The sequence below is a fragment of the Hibiscus syriacus genome, unplaced genomic scaffold (assembly GCF_006381635.1).
Source record: "Hibiscus syriacus cultivar Baekdansim isolate YM2019G1 unplaced genomic scaffold, ASM638163v2 tig00110384_pilon, whole genome shotgun sequence".
Taxonomy (NCBI): domain Eukaryota; kingdom Viridiplantae; phylum Streptophyta; class Magnoliopsida; order Malvales; family Malvaceae; genus Hibiscus; species Hibiscus syriacus.
In genome coordinates this window covers 5,991,790-6,002,715 of record NW_024062715.1, presented here as the reverse complement: position 1 = coordinate 6,002,715, position 10,926 = coordinate 5,991,790, and the positions used below count along the sequence as shown (strand labels likewise).

At 33.9% G+C, this 10,926-nt stretch overlaps 1 long non-coding RNA gene and 1 pseudogene across 1 annotated transcript; both read right to left on the bottom strand.

Annotated features, from left to right (window-relative positions):
- Positions 1-2,695: 2,695 nt before the first annotated feature.
- Positions 2,696-3,377, bottom strand: LOC120122065. Its single transcript, XR_005516043.1, has 3 exons — positions 3,331-3,377; positions 3,149-3,231; positions 2,696-3,045 (listed from the first exon to the last, which is right to left on the bottom strand). It is a non-coding gene; the product is annotated as an uncharacterized LOC120122065 (long non-coding RNA).
- Positions 3,378-5,718: 2,341 nt separating this feature from the next.
- Positions 5,719-10,452, bottom strand: LOC120122192 (annotated as a pseudogene).
- Between the last annotated feature and the right edge of the window lie 474 nt (positions 10,453-10,926).

The window sequence follows — 10,926 nt, the reverse complement described above, 5'->3', positions numbered from 1 at the left end:
AGCTCAAGTCGAGTCCATTCGATCTGAGTATTTATCGAGCCTTGATCGAGTCGATCTCGAGTAGCTCACGATCTGTCTCGTCTTATTTACAGCCCTAATCGATGCCCCCTGGACAATATCGATACTACTACAAAGTAGTACTGGTATCCTTGGCCAGTATCGATACCATTGGTTTGCAACGGTCGAAATATTTGAATTTATAACAGGTAGTACTGATACCCCCTATGAAGGAGTATCGATACCCATACGCTCTCAGTAGCTTTTTGAAGTGGATTTCACACCACAACGGCTCTATTGACTCCGCCAAGATTTCCAACGTTCAGAATTCATTTGAGGTGTATTTAAACAAGTTCTGAAGCCATTGGGGATTAAGAATTACACAAGAATTAAGATAGAAACAAGAGAGAAAACATCAAACCTCAAGTTTGAGCAATTCAAGCCAAAATCATTTCAATATTCATTTTTCTTTCAAGAACACACTTTGTGCTCAATTGTATTTATCTTTGAGTGTTCTTTTTTTGTTCTAGAATTGTGCAAACATTCTACCTTGTGAGGTTTTTTGTAAGTTTGCAAAATTTGTAAGTTTCTCTTTGAGAGAGAGTGTTCTCAATAATTTGGGGTACAATTCTTGAGGGAGTTGTAAGGTTACTCTTTGTCCTCAAAAGAAAGACAAATTAGAGAATTTGTGGAAAATCCTTAGTGTGGATAGCTAAGGTAGTGGACGTAGACTTTGGTTGAGAAAGTCGAACCACTCTAAATCACTGTGCAAATATTTTCAATTTTCTGTCAAAGCTTCCACCAAAATTTTAATTACCAATTCAACCCTCTCTTGGTCGATTCATACGATCGATTAACTCAACAATTTATATTAAACTTTTGGATAAATTATGTATTTAGTACCTAAACTATAATTTTTGGTTCATTTGGTACCTAAATTTTCAATTTTTTCAAAATCATATCTAAAGTTTAATTTTTATTTCATTTTAATATATCTGTTCAAAATTTAATGTGAAGTTTTGAAAAGTTTAGGTACTAAAATAGACAAAAATTGATAGTTTAGGTGCAAAATGTGTTAAGTTTTTAATAGTGTGGTACTTAAATGAAACAAAAACTATAGGTATGGTTTTAAAAAAAATTAAAGTTTAAGTATTAAAATGAAACGAAATTGATAGTTTAAGTACTAAAATGAAACGAAATTGATAATTTAAGTACTAAAATGAAACGAAATTAATAGTTTAAGTACTAATTACGTAGTTTACCCTAAACTTTTTCATGTGCATTAATCATTGCTAAACAAAATAATCATTGCTAAACAAAATGCCATAGTGGGTGAAAAAGAGATATCGTGGAAAAGTAGGAAAAGGCATTCTTCACCCAATCTCTTTTGCTTCCTAAATGAGAGGGAAGGTTTGCCAAAGCAATAAAAATAGACTTTATATTAAAATTCACCTCTACATTTTATAAATATTAATTTAATCTTTACTTTTAATATTAATCTTCAATACTTTATTTTAAGATAAAATGTGCTCTATTCAAGTGAAAATCATTAATTAATTAATAATTAATATTCATCAATAAAATAATAAGTTTTATATGTCTAAAGACATGTCACGTCATCACTTTATACACATGACATATGTTACGAATTAATTTGCATACATGTATCATATATCATGTTATAACTTTAAACACATGATATGTATCATATTTTATTCATTTATACATTTATATATCATGTTATCATTTTGATAATAAGATTTATCACGTCATCAAACATAAAAAAAAAATGGTTGTCCCTTTTTCCCATATGTATAGGGTAGAGGGATGTAAGATAGTAGGCTACCCCAAACCGGGTTGAAGCAGCTTCCGTAATAGACCTCCGAAAATATTTTAATATTATACCTAAAAATATGGAATTTGAGGCATTCTACATAAAATTTATGTCCATAATGATTCAAATATTTCTAGTTGCCCCCATGGTATCATAATTTTCTGCACAATTTCTTCCATTCAATCAAAGCTTTCCAAGGCCTAATAATGGACTAAGGGACGGTTTCTTCAGCTGGAAGAGAACTTGAGCACACCATTCAGTGGCCAGGGTGATTTGCTCCGTTCTTCCACCATGAATCTCATAATTTATGACAGAAAAATGACCCAGAAATTTATGTCTGTTAATGGAGAATTTACCTTTCATATTAAGAAGGGTTCTTCTTAGTTTCCTGAACATCCTGGCAATCTATGTTAACTCTCATCACCATGCAACAGAGCTGCTGCTAACATGCAAAATAAGAAGAAATGAAGATCATTAGTGTTAACTCTTTCCAAATATATTAATGTGTAATTAATATGAGCTAATCCTAATATAAGTTTAAAACTTAAACTTGCCCTCATGACATGGAGATTTACGACTGATTAAAGAAATTAAGATCAGTGACCGGAAAATCCGGTTTTTGGTTGTGGAATTAGAGGAATTAAAGGGATGAATTGATTCTCTAATGAAAACACCATTGTTTGATTTTTGGAATCTGATTCTCTGCATAAACCAGCAGAAAGGCCTACTCCATTTGGTTAACTAATCATGTGTTAACCTGTACAGGATTCTGAAGTATCCTTTTCTTATTCAGAAAGGTTCCTTTTTGCATTAAATTTAAGCAAGTTACCTTGATATAGTTTACCTGAATGACAAGAAAAATAATACTTTGAAGAAAATGTATAGCAAAGATAATGAAATTGGCTGGTAACTTCAAATACATCCAACAATGCACTGTGTTTCTATGTACAAGTGAGATAACAAAAAGTGGAACAAAATCATCTTACAACAAAAAGTATATTAACAAGAATATCATAACTCGAAGAATTCCGTTGCATTTTGGATGTCCGTGATCGGCGATCATCGCCGGGAAGATCTGAAGAACTTCTTGATGATGGCCATTGTGCTGACAGGGTTCCTGTAAATAACAGGAACTTGGGCTGAAGCCGACTTGGGGTATGTGCAAGTGAGTGTTACCTTATTCTCCAACACATTTACCAAAACAGAATCTGTATCTGCTAAGAAAACAATAAAATTAGAATCGGGGGTCAAAGCATTAAAGAAAAGATCAAGTAATCAACTATCATCATTATGCACACTGATATGAAGAAAACATACCATTTCATTCTGGAGATCATGTCTGCAATTTTCTTTTGACAATCTGCACATCCAATATCTGCTGAAATAACAACTTCGTGGACCTGCAGTTTCAGCAAATAGAATAAACACACCAAACACGTTAAGATCAGTTCTATCAAAAACAGGCAAAAGAATGACAAGAGAGAGATTAAAGCACAAACAAGAGGCATCGATAAGGATTCAACAGAGGCAGGCTGGTTTCAGGAAGAAGCTCTTGGGTTGTTGAATTCAAATCTTCTGACCACTTTCTTATGGCCTGAGTAGCAGAACCATAGCTTCTTTACCTGCTAAAGGACTTCATACAGAAGAAGAAGGTGGTTCCGGTTCGATCTCAAGACTGAAAGCACTGCACCACTTGCCTCCTGTTTAAACTGAGCAATTTAAAGAAACAACTCCATTTTTTTGATGATGGAGAAAGAGCATCTTAAGCTGGTAAACAGGGAATTGGCGAAAGGGTTCATTTTCAAGCTTAGTTGAAAGATACCTTCAAGTCACAGGTGGGCCCCTACATCTTACTTTTTAATTTTTATTTTTCACTGAAAAATTGTCACCTATAATAATTATGTTTTAACCAAATTGCTTATGGGACCAATTTTTTAGTTCATTTAATCTATCATGTCATATTGGTATTTAGGGTGTAAATGAGATGAGTTAAGTTTGTGTATTGTTAAGTTAGTTCGAAAAATTAAAATTGAGTTCGATTCGATTTAAAAATTTGCGAGTTTAAAATTATAAAAGTTTGAGTTCGAAAAAACTTAAACTCGAAACATTTTCTGACTTAATTATGTTGAAGTTCAAACTTGAGGCAGTTCAAGTTCGAACTTATACCTTATGTACAAAAAAAACTTATACTAAGCATTTTTAGAGAGAAAAATAGCATTTTTAGAGAGAAAAATAGCATTATAAATGTTAATATTAATAATAATTTAATTTAAAATTAAAATTTTAACATATTATTTTTTTAAGTTGCTAACAAATTTTTTTAGTCATATATCAAGTACTCCCTCCGTCCCATAAAAATTATCACGTGTTGACTTTTAAAAAATCAAAAAATTTAAACTTTAACTTTTATTATTTTAAATATTTTAAATAATTAAATTTTATAAAATATATATTTGAAAACTAATTAATCGAAGGTTTTTAAAATATATTTTACATATTTTTATCAATTATCAATTATAAATAATAATTAGTCAAAATTTAAAAAGATTGACCAAAACAGACAATAATAGACAATTTTTATGAGATAGAGTAATTTATTTTGACTTGTTAAAAATCGAGTCATATCCAATATTCATCAAATTTTAATCAAATCAAACTCGAATAATTCGCGTTACATATCATCCTCTTCTAAACAACTGAGGTAGGATTTTGAATAAGACAACAGAGTCTTCAAAATTGATGATGTTCCTCCAAAAAACTGCCAATTAATTTCCCCAATCCACTTCATGCTGATAGTCATTAGAATATTATAGAATAAATGACTGGCCTAATTCCAATTGGCAATTTCCAGAGAATGTAGCCCTTGATTGGCAATAGAATTTATTAAATTTATATTTGATGCCCAATAAAACTGTTTAAAAGGATAAACTTTTATTTTTTTTATTTTTATTTGCCCAAAAATAGATAATGTTAATAACATGACGTAACATGAATCATGGGACAAGAGAAAAAAATGAACTTTTATTACCAGAAAATAAATAAATAAACAGAATACAAAACAAGCAGAAATCTTCCTACACTTACCAAAGTTAGACATCTACCAGGTTATCTGAAATCTGCAAGGCTCTTAAGTTGGAGCACAGCATAGGTTAACGTTACATACAGGAAAATAGAGGAAGAGATGGACTTCTCAAAATGAAAACTTTCAAACAAAACGGAAAGCAACAACTCCACATTAATGAGAACAATCAATAATCACCTAGTCATTACCAAGCTTGTTAGAGGCGGCACTACCGAAGAACTGATAAGATACCACCTATGTACTTGCAGTTATCACTATCGACTTTTAAGGATACACCCAGCCACCCACCCCCATGCACGTGCGCACACGCGCACACACACCCACACGTCCACACACCTACGCGACCACACGCGCACATATATATCGAATCTTAAGTTAAAAATAGTTTTAAAAAAACTTATTTATATTTTCAATATTTTACAATAATATCCACATTGCATATACTTTATATAATATAGATTTTGTCACTCATATTATGAATTACAAGTATATATTCATATATAAAAGTTATTCAACAAATAGTTAATACAAGTTTGCCAATAAATTATACCAAATGTGACTTTAATCTCTATATAAGTAACTTTTAATTCTCTCCTTAAAATAATAATATAAAAATATAAAAAGTATAATAATTATTATTTTAAAAGAATAATTTTATAACTTCTCAACCCGATTAACAAATTAATCAAATGCTAAATATAAACCTAAATATCATTTTCTGATTTAATGATTATTTTAAAAATCGATGGAATTCAAATAACTAAAATTTAAACACACAGTAAACAAACGCGCATGCAAATAGGCTCACGAATAATAGAAAGACGATTTGTATATAACGTCATAATAATGGTCCATAAAAAAGAACATCTTAGACATATATAACCCTTGTGTCCGCACCAAACAACTTCACTTGTTTAAGAAATTTAAAACAAATGCGTAAAGGGTCGGGAGGGAGGGAGGGAAGGAACATGAATACCAAAAGCAAAGGAAAAAAAATGTACTTCCCCTACCAATTATATTCTTACCAAATTAATCCTCAAAATCGTTCATATGATCTAAAAGGTAGTTTGCTGCTAGTTCCTCGTTCTTGTTGCACGCAAAGAACACCTGAAGGACAGTTGCTCGATCAATCCCATCGCTTCAAGCTGTAAACAAGCCGATCATAAATTGTCATGATCAGAACACTGGCTCAGAGCTAAAAAATAAATAGCGATGATATGAGAAAAACCTACCCGTTCTATGGCTTCACGTTCCTCAGGTGTGACTTGTACAGCTTGTGGCATAGCGTCAGCCAATTGCCCCAATATGTTCCTATGGTACCGGAGATAGCATATAAGCATTCAATACACATGCACAACTAGGTTCAAGAACTTGGCAACAAAAGGTGATAGGACTCACCCCTCTCCGCCTTCTGCAGGTTCATTGATCAAGCGAAGAAAATCAACCTGATGCTCTTGAATAAGTCTCATTAAATGCGGGTTTTGCTTCCCCAACTCTTGAAGCATAGGCTGTGCAATAAAATAAGCAAACCCATTCAGAAAAGGTGAGGGAAAAAAACGGAAGCACATGGCTAGCAGAAACAACAGACCAGAGAAATAACCTGCAATATCTGGGGGTTGGCCTGCACCATCGATCGCAAAGCTTGGAACTGAGAAAGAGAGGCCAAATGAGTGTGGTTCTAGGTAGGAATTTACATGGAGAGAGAAAAAGAAGGAGAGAGAGACCTGTTGACCGTTGCGTAAGAAATCAAGAGTGCCTGCCTCTGCACCACCTGCACCCATGTTGGGAAGGCCCTGTATCAAGAAAGGACCATCGAGTTGATGGTTAAATCTTCCCGTCATCCAGTCTAACTAATATTTACTGCATATCAACTATACCTGGGGAAAGAGGTCTAAAGGATTTGCATTGGGTCCACAATTGGGAACAGCTGCTGCTTGTGCAGGCTGTTGAGGCTGTGCTTGAGGGTTCGTTGTTTGCCCAATTACAGGGCCACGGACCACGGGCGGAGCTTCAGCTTGCTCTGGGATGCCCTAAAATTTTGCAATGAATGGAAAAGGAAATGAGAAGCAGCAGCTAAAAGGAACGAAATAAAATGAAAGCTTCTCTCCAACCAAAAAGAGGGATTGTTCCTAAGTCATGTACATACATGGTAAATGAAATATAAAAAATTCAAAAACGAAAATAACACTGTGCAGAGGACCAGAAGAGCCAAATAGGGCAGAATAAAATGGCATTAAAACCCGCCATAATATACATATCCAACTTTCACTTCATTCATAATTCACAAACTCCTCCCCACGTCAAAAGGGACTAAAAATGGAAGAAATTGTAATTTGGGCACATGGAAATTTAATCATAGACTAATTATAAACGATAAAATGGCATAATCATCAGTCCCACATAACCTCTTGATAGAGCTAGGTCAATTAGTAATTACCGCGTCTAAACTAATAACATGTCAATAACCATATGCAAAGTTGGCAACAGGTTGCAAACAAGAAAGCACTTGCTTCCCCATCTTCAAGTAAGATACAAGGAATACTTACAGAATACAAATATTCAACAGCTCTCTCTGGGCTGTTATAAGCTGCTCGAAGGGCCCGGACAACGGTATCCCTATCCCAGGTTCCTCCACCCATGTCAAGAATTTGTTGGATTGCTCCCTCCAAGTTGTTTCCTGCTAACAGATTAGAAGATGCTTGGCCATAAACATCAGTTTCTGACCTGTTCCCAAAGATATAATAGAATATATTACAAAAATGCATGGCAACCAGGAGCTTTCCAATCAGAAAGCACTTAGAGACGGATTAAAGAAAAAGCATGCCTTCCACCCTTTAAAACAGGATACATGGAATTACAATCTGAGAAAAGGTTACTAACGCAGTGGTATTTGATGCCAGAGGTGCAGATTCAGATACAGGTGCAGCACTGAAAAACACATAACAGGGAAATTAATCAGTAACAAAGCTTCTATGTCTCAAGTCTCAAAAAAGTGTGGAGTAGGACTTACACTGCTGAAGTCTCAACAGGTGTAGAAGAAACTGTTGCTGGAGCCGGAGCTGGTACCGGCGCTGGAGCCGGGACTGGTGCCGATGACGGTGTACTTGTCTGAGGAGCCTGCAAAGTGGACATTTAGTCTAAGATGGGAAAACAGAAAAAAAATTATAAAAGATCACTACTCAGCCTTCATATAATGTGCAAAGTTTCCAAAAGAAATTACCCTAACTATTGTATGGTAAATACTAAGAGGAAAAACAAACATTTTCATTCATGCTCAAAAGAAAATTTGAAGAAAAAAATCCATATAATGATTCTGTGTGAGTTGATAGCTAACTTTGTGCACATTCACACATAATAACAGTAACTATTAATATAGTCAAGAACACTAACACAATCTGGATGGATCAAATAAATCAAAAAGAAAATTTTCTTCCGTAGATCAAGTTGGTAATCAAACCAACTCAGACTCTAACATCTATATTCATACGCAGAAATCTGAAGACCAAAGTCATAAAGATTTTGTGACAGTTAATAGCTATGTTTGTGCACATTCTGACATCATCAATATTATTATTATTATTATGATTTAGCCAGTGCATTCACACATTCTTGAGGATTTTGATTAAAAAAGGAAAATTTGCTACTGTTCTTGATAGATTCAATGAGAGGATTGGATAGTGGTCACTAGCTTTCTTGTTGATTTGCTATTGGAAAGGATCATAAGAGAGAACAATTGAATAACTGAGCTTAAATAAGAGGTTGTGTAACCAATAAATGTTTAAAAGAAAGACCAAGTCAGTAAACAAACCAACTTAAACTCCAACAATATGCATTATAATCATCTATGTGTGTGTGTGTATTTTTATGTATATCACTCATCAGTCATCATAGCGTTTAAGGGAAAAAATAATTCTTCACTGGGAGTAAACAGAATCCTAAGTCATGTCATACCAAATGCAAATGTCTTCCCAGACATATAAGCTGAAAAGACACATTGGCAATAGCTACTCGCAAGAAATTATACATGCAAGTAATATTTATAAAAAGAGTGGCAAACACAGAAAAAGACATGCCAAAACTAGATCTTACTTTAGCTGTAGAAGCTGTTGAAGCAGTTGCACCCCCACCAGATGAACTCTTATTCTAGCATTGATTTAAGAAAGAGAGAACATGATTAATAAAAATTAAAAATAGTGAAAAATAAGGATGCAAGTAGATTTAAGGACAATAGATAACACTAAGAAGTCATACTCCGGGTTTAGCAAAGTAAGCCTACTTTTGTTTTTTCAGAACATAATATGCACAAAAATCATGACATATTATGCATTTGACAGAACAAAGTAAGCCTATTTAGATAAAAGGTAGGAAGAGTCACGGAAAATTTACAAACATAAGAAAGAGAGGGAGGTAGTGGACCAGAGAACTTAAGGATTCGGATATTTAAGTTGTAATCAATCTCACCTTTGTCAACATGATGACAATAAAGCTATTTTCAGCAACACTGTTCTCAGCCAATGTCGTATCATCTTTAAGAACTTTCCCCTTATGGATAAGCATTTGTTGTGAAGCAGGATAAACATCTGATCCTTGCACTGTTTCTATGTTCTTTTTTACGTCAGCTACCTGGAAGAAAATTCACAAAGCATTAATAGAAGAATTATATTACACCACAATGAGGAAGTAAAAGGCAGCTGCACCAAGCAGTTTATCATGAAGGCATCAACCCCGTTTATATTGATTAGAAGAGACAAAGGGAGAGGAGAAGAATAAGAAAACGCAGGAAGTTAATCGAAATAAAATATTATATTAAATAATTAGAATATCCGCATCTTTCAAACAACACAACCCTTGATCAGCAGTAACCCCAGAATGCAGAACTTCATTCTCACTGTCCAACAATGGCAAGAACATTAAACTTCTATACCTTCAATCTGGTGTTAATACTCGCAAAGCAAATAACATTGACATAGCATTATAATCTTTACATTTGTATTAAATGACAGAAACTAATCAAATTGAGCAATTCCTTTTCTTCATTAAACAAAATAACATCTCCTTATTCTGCTTGCGACCCAGAACTTAACAGTCACTTAACCGTTATATGCAATTGTTAATTTCCCACAGAGGAAACACACCACAATTAACTACACGAGTTATCAGTCACTTAACCGTTATCAAAATAACAAGCCCACCAAACACGGTCAACAAACAATTACAGGCTAAAAACTGAACATATAATTTAATAATCAAGATCTCAAAAATTCAAATTCACGAACGCTAATTCAAACATATGCACAATAATCAGAACAAATATAGGGGGATTCTAATCCAATAACCCTAATTGATATTCAAAATTGGGGGAAACATAAATTGAAAAACAAAAAAAAAACAAACCGAATCTTCGGATTTGACTTCGATATCGAAGTGAGTGCCCTTGAGAGTCTTGACGAAAATCTTCATCTTCTGCTAATGGATCTCTCTCGCACACTCTGGTTCTTTTTTCCTTTTTTTCTCTCTAATAAAAAAAACCCGCCGATCTTATTTATATAGGAATATATAATTAGAACAGTGGGTAAGTAAGGAATATCCATATGAGCACCATGAGTAATCATCTGACACGTGGAATAAAGAAAATCGGACGGTGAGTATTACTGTAACACACTTGTTTTGGTTTTTTATTGCTTGGATTTTTTGGGAGGTTCAAATTATTGTTTGGAAATTGGATGTTAATAGATTTTGTAATTCATGTGTCTAACGGGCAAAACTGCTCAGATAATGCATTTGGGAAAGTTTATTTCTCAAAATAATATATTTAAGCGATTATTTTCTCAAATGGGATAAATACTACAGGGTTATGACAAAGGGAGCAGATTTTTCGACGTCTGTGAATTCTCCGGTGTTGCATTCGTTCAAGGGATCTCTCGACGTGTTCAACACAAAAAATTCCATGCAAACGTGGAACCCTTGGCATCTTCCACGCACTCGTTTGGGGAATGCTAGGCGTCTTCAAGCA